Raw genomic sequence first — 12,482 nt, 5'->3', positions numbered from 1 at the left:
AAAAAGAATGAAAAGAATTGAAGACAATCTCAGAGACCTCTGGAACAACACTAAATGCACCAACAATCGAATTATAGGGGTCCCAGAAGAAGAAAAGAAAAAGAAAGGGTCTAAGAAAATATTTGAAGAGAGTATAGTCGAAAACTTCCCTAACGTGGGAAAGGAAATAGTCAATCAAGTCCAGGAAGAGCAGACAGTCCCATACAAGACAAATCCAAGGAGAAATACTCCAAGACACACATCAATCAAACTAACAAAAATTAAATTCAAAGAAAAAATATTAAAAGCAGCAAGGGAAAAACAAAAAATAACATAAAAAGGAATCCCCATAAGGTTATCAGCTGATTTTTCAGCAGAAACTCTGCAGGCCAGAAGGGAGTGGCAGAATATACTTAAAGTGATGAAAGAGAAAAACCTACAATCAAGATTACTCTACCCAGCAAGAATCTCATTCAGATTCGATGGAGAAATCAAAAGGTTTTCAGACAAGCAAAAGCTAAGAGAATTCAGCACCACCAAGCCAGCTTTACAACAAATGTTAAGGAAACTTCTCTAGGCGGGAAACACAAGAGAAGAAAAAGACCCCCAAAAACAAACCCACAACAATTAAGAAAATGGTAATAGGAACATACATATCGATAATAACCTTGAATGTAAATGGATTAAATGCCCCAACCAAAAGACGCAGACTGGCTGAACGAATACAAAAACAAGACCTATATGTATGTTGTCTACAAGAACCCACTTCAGACCTAGGGACACATACAGACTGAAAGTGAGGGGATGGAAAAAGATATTCCATGCAAATGGAAATCAAAAGAAAGCTGGAGTAGCGATACTTGTATCAGATAAAATAGACTTTAAAGGCTGTTAAAAGAGATGAGGGATAGTACATAATGATAAAAGGATCAATGCAAGAAGAATATATAACAATTATAAATGTTTATGCACCCAACACAGGAGCACCTCAATACATAAGGCAAATGTTAACAATAACAACCAGGAGAGGAGAAATCGACAGTAACACAAAAATGGTAGGGGACTTTAACAACACCCCACTTACACCAATGGACAGATTATCCAAACAGAAAATAAATAAGGAAAGACAAGCTTTAAATGAAACAACAGACCAGATAGATTTAATTGATATTTATAGAACATGCCACCCAAAAGTGGCAGAATACACTTTCTTCTCAAGTGCACATGGAACATTCTCCAGGATAGATCACACCTTGGGTCACAAATCAAGCCTTTGAAAATTTAAGAAAATTGAAATCGTATCAAGCATCTTTTCTGACCACAATGCTATGAGATTAGAAATCAGTTACAGGAAAAAAACTGTAAGAAACACAAATACATGGAGGCTAAACAGTGTGCTACTAAATAACCAGGAGATGACTGAAGAAATCAAAGAAGAAATAAGAAAATACATAGAAACAAATAACAACGAAAACACAACGACCCAAAACCTACAGGATGCAGCAAAAGCAGCTCCAAGAGGGAAGTTTATAGCAATTCAATCACACCACAAGAAACAAGAAAAATCTCAAATAAACAATCTAACCCTACACCTAAAACAAGTAGAGGAAGAAGAACAAAGAAAACCCAAAGTCAGTAGAAGGAAACAAATCATAAAGATCAGAGCAGAAATAAATGAAATAGAAATGAAGAAAACAATAGCAAAGATCAATAAAACTAAAAGCTGGTTCTCTGAGAAGATAAACAAAATTGATAAACCACTAGCCAGACGCATCAAGAAAAAAAGGGAGAGGATGCAAGTCAATAAAATTAGACATGAAAAAGGAGAAATCACAAGTGACACCACAGAAGTACAAAGGATGATAAGAGACTACTACAAACAACTATATGCCAATACAATGGACAACCACGAAGAAATGGACAAATACTTGGAAAGGTACAATTTTCCAAGACAGAACCAGGAAGAATCAGAAAATATAAACAGACCTACCACAAGTAATGTAACTGAAACCGTAATTAAAAATCTTCCAACAAACAAAAGTCCAGGAGCAGATGGCTTCATAGGCAATTTCTATCAAACATTTAGAGAAGAGCTAACACCGATCCTTGTCAAACTCTTCAAAAAAATTGCAGAGGGAGAAACACTCCCAAATTCATTCTAGGAAGCCACCATCACCCTGATACCAAAACCAGAAAAAGACATCACAAAAAAATAGAATTATAGACCACTATCACTGATAACATAGATGCAAAAATTCTGAACAAAATACTAGCAAACAGAACCCAACAGCACATTAAAAGGATCATACACCATGATCAAGTGGGATTTATCCCAGGGATGCAAGGATTCTTCAATATATGCAAATCAATCAATGTGATACACCACATTAACAAATTAAGGAATAAAAACTATATGATCATCTCAACAGATGCAGAAAAGCTTGTGACAAAATTCAACACCCATTTATGATAAAAAACTCTCCAGAAAATGGGCATAGAGGGAACCTACCTCAATATAATAAAGACCATATATGACAAACCCACAGCAAGCATCATACTCAATGGTGAAAGACTTAAAGCATTTCCACTAAGATCAGGAAAAAGACAAGGATGTCCACTCTCGCCACTCTTATTCAACATAGTTTTGGAAGTCGTAGCCACGGAAATCAGAGAAGAAAAAGAAACAAAAGGAATACAGATTGGAAAAGAAGACGTAAAACTCTCACTGTTTGCAGATGACATGATACTATACATAGAAAATCCTAAAGATGCCACCAGAAAACTACTAGAACTAATCAATGAATTTGGTAAGGTTGCAGGATACAAAATTAATGCACAGAAATCTCTGGCATTCCTATACACCAACAATAAAAATCAGAAAGAGAAAGTAAGGAAACACTGCCATTCACCACTGCAACAAAGAGAATAAAACACCTAGGAATAAACCTGCCTAAGGAGGTGAAAAGACTTGTACTTAGAAAACTATGAAAAACTTATGAAAGAAATCAAAGATGACATAAACAGATGGAGAAAGATACCATGTTCTTGGATTGGAAGAATCAATATTGTGAAAATGACTATACTACCCAAAGCAATCTACAGATTCAATGCAATCCCTATCAAACGACCAATGGCATTCTTCACAGAATTAGAACAAGAAACTTTACAATTTGTATGGAAACAGAAAAGACCCCGAATAGCCAAAGCAATCTTGAGAAAGAAAAATGGAGTTGGAGGAATCAGGTTCCCTGACTTCAAACTATACTACAAAGCTAAAGTAATCAAGACAGTATGGTGCTGGCACAAAAACAGAAATATAGATCAATGGTACAGGATAGAATGCCCAGAGATAAACCCACGAACATATGGGCACCTAACTTATGAAAAAGGAAGCAAGAACATACAATGGAGAAAAGACAGCCTCTTCAATAAGTGCTGCTGGGAAAACTGGACAGCTACATACAAAAGAATGAAATTAGAACACTCCCTAACACCATACACAGAAATAAACTCCCAATGGATTAAAGACTTAAATGTAAGACCAGACACTATAAACCTCTTATAGGAAAACATAGGAAAAACACACTGACATAAACCACAGCAAAATCTTTTTTGACCCACCTCCTAGAGTAACGAAAAAAAAACCAAAAATAAACAAATGGGATTTAATTAAACTTAAAAGCTTTTGCACAGCAAAGGAAACCATAAATAAGACAAAAAGACAGCCCTCAGCATGGGAGAAAATATTTGCAAATGAAACAACAGACAAAGGATTAATCTCCAAAATATAAAAACCGCTCATGGAGATCAATTTCAAAAAAACAGGGGCTTCCCTGGTGGCGCAGTGGTTGAGAGTCCGCCTGCCGATGCAGGGGACACGGGTTCGTACCCCAGTCCGGGAAGATCCCACATGCCGTAGAGCGGCTGGGCCCATGAGCCATGGCTGCTGAGCCTGTGCATCCGGAGCCTGTGCTCCACAACGGGAGAGGCCACAACAATGAGAGGCCTGCGTACCGCCAAAAAAAAAAAAAAAAAAAAAAAAAAATCCAGTTAAAAAATGGGCAGAAGACCAAATAGACATTTCACCAAGGAAGACATACAGTTGGCCAAGAAGCACATGAAAAGATGCTCAACATCACTAATTATTAGAGAAATGCTAATCAAAACCACAATGAGGTATCACCACACGCCAGTCAGAATGGCCATTATCAAAAAATCTAGAAACAATAAATGCTGGAAAGAGTGTGGTGAAAAGAGAACCCCCCTGCACTGTTGGTGGGACTGTAAATTGATACAACCACTATGGAAAACAGTATGGAGTCTCCTTAAAAAACTAAAAATAGAACTACCATATGACCCAGCAATCCCATTACTGGGCATATACCCCGAGAAAACCATAATTCAAAAAGAGACATGTACCGCAATATTCACTGCAGCACTATTTACAATAGCCAGGACATGGAAGCAACCTAGATGTCCACTGACAGCTGAATGGATAAAGAAGATGTGGCACATATGTACAATGGAATATTACTCAGCCATAAAAAGAATCAAAATTGAGTTATTTGTAGTGAGATGGATGGACCTAGAGTCTGTCGTACAGAGTGAAGTAAGTCAGAAAGAGAAAAACAAGCACCGTATGCTAACGCATATATATGGAATCTAAAAAGAAAAAAGAAAATGGTACTGATGAACCTAGTTGCAGGGCAGGAATAAAGATATAGACACAGAGAACGGACTTGAGGACACGGGGTGTAAGGAAGAATCTGGGGCAGAGCGAGAGTAGCATCGACATATATACACTACCAAACATAAAATAGATAGCTAGTGGGAAGCAGCCGCATAGCACAGGGAGATCAGCTCGGTGCTTTGTGACCACCTAGAGGGGTGGGATAGGGAGGGTGGGAGGGAGACGCAAGAGGGAGGGGATATGGGGACATATGTATGCATATGGCTGCTTCAGTTTGTTGTACAAGAGAAACTTACACAGCACTGTGAAGCAATTATACTCCAATAAAGATCTGTTTTTTTAAAAAATGACCTCTAACCATGGTATTGCATAGGTAAAAGAATGCAACACATAGTATTAAAGAATTTACTTAGATTAAAAAACATGGGGCTTCCCTGGTGGCACAGTGGTTGAGAGTCCACCTGCCGATGCAGGGGACACTGGTTCGTGCCCCGGTCCGGGAAGATCCCACATGCTGCAGAGCGGCTGGGCCCGTGAGCCATGGCCGCTGAGCCTGCGAGTCCGGAGCCTGTGCTCCGCAACAGGAGAGGCCACAGCAGTGAGAGGCCCGCGTACCACGAAACAAAAAACAAAAAACAAAAACAAAAACAAAAAAAAATGGGTGGGTGGATAGCTTATTCCTACATCTGTACAGTACTGCTCCACTCTAAAAGCAAGTGAAACTATCTTATCGGTATTTCCCCAATTCTGTGTTTCCCGATGGCAGCCTAGGAATTGCTGGTGAAATCTCCACAGGCCTGTCCATCGTTGCAGTGGATCCGAAGTTGCAGAAGACGACCATGATCTGCACCTTTTTCTCAAGTCAAAACCAAACTCTGAACCTTTAGCTTTAAAGATAAAGCTCTACAGCTCAACCTTCATTCCCCTTTACTTCTCTGCTCTCAACCAGATACAATTTTTTTTTCCATTCCCAGGTGACCTTCTATTTCTTGGTTCCCGGTTACAGAAATTGGCTTCATCTGTCCATCTCAAACACTGCAACCCATTCCCTGACATGTCTAGAGAGCAGCAGAAATTACCTTGAGTTTCAGTGTTCCCATATGTCACGATAGATGATTGAGAGGTGACCTGCAAACGTCTTAAACTCGTACAAAGATGTGTTACCTTTTACATGACAATCTGGTCTCAGTAACACCTCACTAGCACGTGCTGGAACTTCATAAACACACGTTGATTTAAAAATTAAATTAAAATGATTAAAAACATAAAGTAACCCATTTTTCTCCTAAACAGAAAAGTTTTAAAATCTGAGGGCAGGAATACTTTGAATTAAGTATTAACTTTATAGCAGATTTTTCAAGTGGTTTTATAGATAATATCTTGGAAAGTTTCCTATAACCTTCAAAGGAACTACCAGAACCTCTAAAGGTGCTGGAGAGCTGAATTAAGGATAAAAGGTTGAAATAAGCTTTGCCTGCTAGAGAATGTGGTACTTACACATTCCTCTGGTTTGGAGTTTAAATTTCCAGTCTAACTCTAATTAATGAAGAATTCAAAAGGCAAGGAAAATTTGACTAGGTTGGTTTAACCAAGAGTGGTCTGACCAAGACTTTTTTTAAACCCAATTATTCCTAATTTACTGCAGAATCTTTCTTCCTGAAAAGGGTTTATGTTCAATTGTCTGTGGACTATAATGAGGCTGACTATAAGTAAGTTAGCTTATTTACTGTGTAGATGTTGTAGAAACATCTTAGAAACACCTATGAAACATAAACAATGACAACAACAAACAGTTCAGAATTGATCTAATATCCTCGGGAATTGAACTGTGGTGTCGGGGGGCGGGCGGGGGACAACGGGTATGGGTGTTGTGAAACCACTGAATGAGAGAAGAAAGCCCTGAGACACTACTGAGCAGAAGTGCTGAAAAAGTACCCTTTCTTCCACCACTGATGCCTGCCTTGCATGGCTATTAATGTGTAAGTCATTCAGTATTTCAAGAGCAAATCATGTTTAACTTCTCAAAAGAACTGGCTCAGTGGCAGAAAAGAATTTATCAAGAGGGTCAATTACATAATGATCTTAGGACAATGTGTAAAAAGCAGCCTGATGATTACAATGATGTCTCTGTTTTATGGCAGAACGTCTTAATTGTATTTGGCCTCCTTGATGGCTGGCGTTGGAATACACAAACAGCTGTTTTCCATCAGTGCTCATTTGGTACGTTCCACAGTCCATTAATTGTGAAGGTCAATCCATCGATTCCCCCATTTTTCAACAACCACAGGGCCCAATAAGACAGGCTTTCTTAAGACAGAACTGATTCACTCCGTAACCAGCAGTGATTTTACACTAGCCATGTACCTTCCTCTTCCCCACTAATATATTTTTTTCCGTTGCCTTTAGCACCCATGACTAATAATACCTAGTGCCTAATTTCAGGCTGTGTGCTGTTCTCATCTCAACTTTATCAGTTCACCCAAATCCTGTTTCCCTGAGTGAACATCACACATGGCATCTTTTATAAATTAACACGTTGGTCATATCGATTTAGAATTGTGTAATGGATGGTAGGATAGAATTTGTGTCCAGTGCCCCAAGTCCACCCCCTTCTCTCCCATCCACTCTGGGCCCTCACTGATCAAAATTTTATGTTTCTATTGTTGAACAGGCTGAAAAACACGTTCCATCGTGCATATATTTGAGTAGATAATCCTGAGGGGAAAAGCTGACCATAGAAATCCACGATAACAATATTCTCATAATGCATTTTGCATCTCATCAATATGCAGTATGCATCTCATAAGGCGGAAAGGTTAAACATTGTGAGAAACTTTTATTGGTTTTCTAAAGCAAAACTACTGCAGTTGATTTAGCTTGTAAAATGTCCAATAAATCGGTTTACAAGCTAAAATTGGTTTAGCTTGTAAAATGTCCAATAAATTTTCATCAAATACCATTTAAATTACAGCAAGTCAAACACCCTCTAATACAAGCTAAAATTTAAAAAGAAAAAACCTAATAAAGTATTTTAGGTATTAAATTTTAGCAAATACTGCTTAATTTGGCATGATGTAGGTAATTTAATCCTGTAAACAAATTAATGGAATTTCAAATAAATGTATGATCTATAAATTTGGCAACAGAGAGGGAATAAAAGTGACACTGGCAAAAATTAGGATAAATTAAAACACATGGGGAAACAGAGGTGATGCAATCTTCCAACACTGAAGCAATCACACGCAAGCTTTATGGCAAATAAACTTAAGGGTGCCTCCTTGTATCAGAATTGTAAGGTGGAGAATTCTGACATTGGTACTAGAGAACTTCCAATGACTAAACTATGGCAAATGACTCCTGTTTCATGGGAGAATAATATTCATTGGCTATTATTAGTGATACTTGTGAACATGACACCTTCCTTCCATCACTTAGTTACTAGAAAAATGAGACTATTCTAAACCAATTCCTCTGCAGTAACATAGTTCATGGTGTTTCCCTAAATCCACACTACCTGAAGATTCACTTTCACCCTATGTTCTTAAGAGTAATGCTGCCTCTGATCAAGGTGACCTGAGAATCTTCCTCTGAATTAAAAACTCCAGTTCCCATTAATAGGGCTCTGATGTTGGCCCCTAAGGGGCTTGATTAACTTGATTAACTCCTAATCAAGTTCATGTGAACTGTCTCCCCCTCAGTACCTGTTCCTCAGAGACTAGATTTCTATCTTGATGCCAGTCCTTATCTGATCATGGTGTTCTATTCCTTCACCTGCAAACTGTACTTAAATGAAAAGATTTATTGTTTTTAATTGCTCAGTCTAAACATGATTTAATTGCTCCTCTGATTGCTAGCGTGTAAAGAAAGGGTAGTGAACTCAGCTATACAGTCTGAACTTCAGCCAACAAGCCAATTCCGAGATAGGTTTCTGCAATCAAAATTAACTGCAATAGTTACTGGAATAAAGAAAAAAATGTGCAAGTAGAGGTTAACATCATAAAAAGAATAGAAGAAGCTAAGGGAAAAAGTAGGTCTCCCCACCTTTTTTTTTCCTATTATGTCTTTCAAGAATCTTTTTGGACAAGGAACCAAGACCATTTCCCTGGTTACAAAGCCTCTACATCATTAAGGCAAAGTTCACTGTGGACTTTCCATTCTAGAAGATTTATTGGCAAATGCCGTGCTTTGATATTGTGTGTGTAGTGTACATGCTGGGCAATTTGAAAAAGACCCTGGATTCTCCAGGCCTATCAATGATTAGACTTTTTTTTTCCCTGAACCTAAGCAGCAACTTCTGAAAAAGAGATTTTTTTTTTCTGGTATCTACTGTCCTACCACCTGGACTTTGTCAAATGATTGTCTCACCTGTTTAAATGAAACCCTGATTTTAGCCTGGGTTTGGACCTTATCTTTTCCCACCTCAAACCATCACCTTAACTCATCAAACCATAAGAACTCACCTGCTTCTTCCTGGAATGACCAGCTGACCCCGCCTCTGATCCCGCTGGCTTACCTGGGCTCCCAGTCCAGGCCTTTGCTCTGAGTCTTGGAATTCCTATTACTGCTTAGCCCATCACCATGACAAGGTCTGCAACACTGCAGGCTTCGACTGAGAAGAATCCTGCTTCAGACTGAGTGGGTCATGCTGATTATCCTACCAAGATCCATGGCTCCTATCTCGGAGGAAAAAATATACCACATGCTAATCGCATTAGTGAAATAAAAAGGTTGGACTAAATAATTTCTAAAATCTCTGTCAGATCTAAATTCAGGGTTTCACATTTTACAGATGAGAAAACTGAAGCTCAGAGAGGCTGACTCTTCAACAAAAAGAGAAAATGTGAAGTTGCCCAGTGACAAAGATGGAGGTACCATCAGAGATGTGCTGGTAAATGTTTAACACAGATCTCTGGAGTCGGGGGGGTGGAGCGGGGATGGAGAAAAAAGTCCTGATTTACAGCATTTCTGTGATTTAATTCTGTGATGGTCTTTTCTAAGGCGTAAATACTCATATGATAGCTGATTTCAAACTACCACCATGAATCAACCAGCTGCAAAGTTCCTTAAAATTTAACATTCAGCTCTTGGGATCTGGTACCAGTCAGCTCCAGCACACCTCCAACAAAGCTCTGGTTTTATAGTGATAATGGAAGGACCACTTACTTGGTTCTATTTCCCTGCGTTTCTCTAACCTTTACAGGTAAGACCACTTAACCCCAACCTGAGACTATGACACCATTCCAGGTTCTGAGATTAATCCTGTCCCTAGACCCAGGGAGCAAAGGCCTTAAGGTTCACTGACTGAGCACCGATTTCTTCAGGCTTCCTCGAACCCCTGTTCCCTGCCTCGCTCTTTCGTTCTGCTGTTAGAATAGCCAGGCTCCTCAGGGACTGGCTTTCTGGTAATTAAAATCCATCCCAAAACACACTTAGGAATTTATTTTAGTCTAATATTTGATCCAGTTGCACAGGTGAGAACTGAAACACTGAGAGAGGCAGCTGCAGTTGAACCAGGGAAAGCGGGCATGGGGGTAGTGTGAGAAATGCTCATAATGAATAAGCTTCCAGATCTATAGCTGCTATAGAAATGTGTTGTTTCTAAAGACATTGAGCTCCTTTATCTTCTTTTACTTCTGATTTATAAAAGACCAAAAAAGCACAAAAGCCTTTGATGCTGAGTCAAAGAGACATCAGAGTTATGTACCTCCCTCTTGAACAAAACACATTCCACTATGATGTCATCAAAGATATACTGAATTCAAAATGTAGCCTAGGAAACTCTTCATGAATAGCTATGATTTTGAAACCAGAATTTAAAAAGTACTGACTCTGGCACAAAAATGAATGAACAGTCATATTCACTCACAATCACAAATCATAGTTCACTGAGCAACTTGCTAACAATTCTGAAAAAATCAACCCAACAGCAGAGAAATAAATTAATGAGAATGCATCTGACAAATGAGCTATTATGCAAACCTTTAAAATTATAGTTGTGAAGATCATGTCATCACGTGAAGAATGTTTATGATTTGTAAGGTAAAAAGACATAAAATTGTGTATAAGAGTATCATTAAGAGTATAAAAATATTTTTAAATGTACATAGGAAAAAAGCCCTAGAAGGAGAAATTTTAAATTGTTACAGTATTATTTTTTCCTTTTTTCTCACTTTCCAAATTTTCTACAACGTAGTTATGTTATTCTTATACTGAAAACATGTCTAATAAGTTAGAAACAAACAAATAAATAAATAATTCACAAGCATCCTGGATCCCTAACCAGGACCCTGACCACTCCTCTGAACACCGAAAAAGCCCTGCCCTGAATGGGACTCTCTGTGTTCTTGCAAGCCTTCTGGCAGCCCTCATCACATCACTGAAACCAGAAATACACTTCAAATACCAAAAAGACTTGGAGCAAAGTGAGGACATTTGAAGTGAGTCGTTGTCATTTAGGTTTTTTTCTCAACTCCCTGCTGAAAGGCCAGGCACCCTTCCCTGTCACCCTCTCACGGCTATGGAATGCCTCAGCTCAGGGACAGTCTGCTGTGGATCATTCCCTTCCCTTACTATGGTCTCTGGACCTTTGTTCCATTGTTAACTCACTTTCTTACATCTTCAGTCTCTTCAAACCCTTGGGCCTAGAGAAGGACTTGCCCTTCTCCTGACTTCCCTCAGTTGCTTCCAAACCTCTCTAATCCTCCCCACTCTAGTAAAAGCTTCTCCTTCTTGAGGCTGTTACTCTGCTGTCCCACTTCCATCCTTCCCTGGTAATGTCATTTACTGTCTCCAGAAGGCTTCCTCACTTTCACTGAAGACTTTGGCACATGGCTCACTCTCTCCCTCTTTATCCCCACCAGCCAAATCCGGATCAATACTTTATCTGCATTCTCTATCTTATACCTGGGTGGCTAAAACTGCTGAAAAAGCAAACAACTCTGCGAAGTGGAGCTGCTACAAATTTGTGATCTCCCAGCTTGGTACTATCTCATTCATATTTACTGGAGATGGAAAGAAAGGTCTTTGGTAAACAAAGTAGCAACTTACATGGAGTCTGTGCCACTATAAATTGATTGTCTCTCAGTTCCAAATTCACCCTCCAAATACATGCTCTCTGATAACGGATGGAACTGCTTTAAGCGTTTCTCTGTTAAAGTAAGCATGATGTTAAGCCTTCTCAGTAGACAGCGCTGGAGCAGCATTGCAGGACGAAGGGGCTCTCCGGAGGTTTCTGCCTGTAGCATGGTGGATCAACAGTGTGGGTGTGAGGACATCTGGTGGTACTTAGCCCCGGCCATTCACCCAGAATGCGCTGTCCCTCAGGGACATTGCACCCCCATCATGGCCTGATGATCATCTCTGTGCTGCCCTCTCCATACAGACCTCGGGCCTCCTGTTGGCACTGACTCCCTGATTGAACTCACTCCCCTCCCCAGGGGTGTTTCCCATAGTCCTCTCGATGCTGTGCTCCTCCAAACCTCACATTCCTCCCCACCTCACATTCCTCCCCATAGGGACACCAGGTCTCCACCCGGGCTGCAGGAGGCCTGGTGTCCCACTCCTAGTGCACTGCACACCCATGCAGTGGCCACCAGCTGTGGCTCGCCAGCCCTGCCGGTGCTGCAGAGGGCTCATTACTGCTCATCTGACTGCAGACCAGCTCTGGCCAGCAAATCAGCAAACTTCGCTGCCATCCAGTGGGTTCAAACACACATTTGTCCAATGAGATATGAACTGCACACTTAGGGAGAGGGCCTCCTTCCAAGTTTGCCCATCTCCTTCTGCCCTAGGATACCATAACGAGTGTTTTTAA

This window comes from Physeter macrocephalus, chromosome 4, assembly GCF_002837175.3.
Source record: "Physeter macrocephalus isolate SW-GA chromosome 4, ASM283717v5, whole genome shotgun sequence".
Taxonomy (NCBI): domain Eukaryota; kingdom Metazoa; phylum Chordata; class Mammalia; order Artiodactyla; family Physeteridae; genus Physeter; species Physeter macrocephalus.
The sequence above is the reverse complement of the archived record's forward strand: the minus strand, read 5'-3'. Positions refer to the sequence as shown.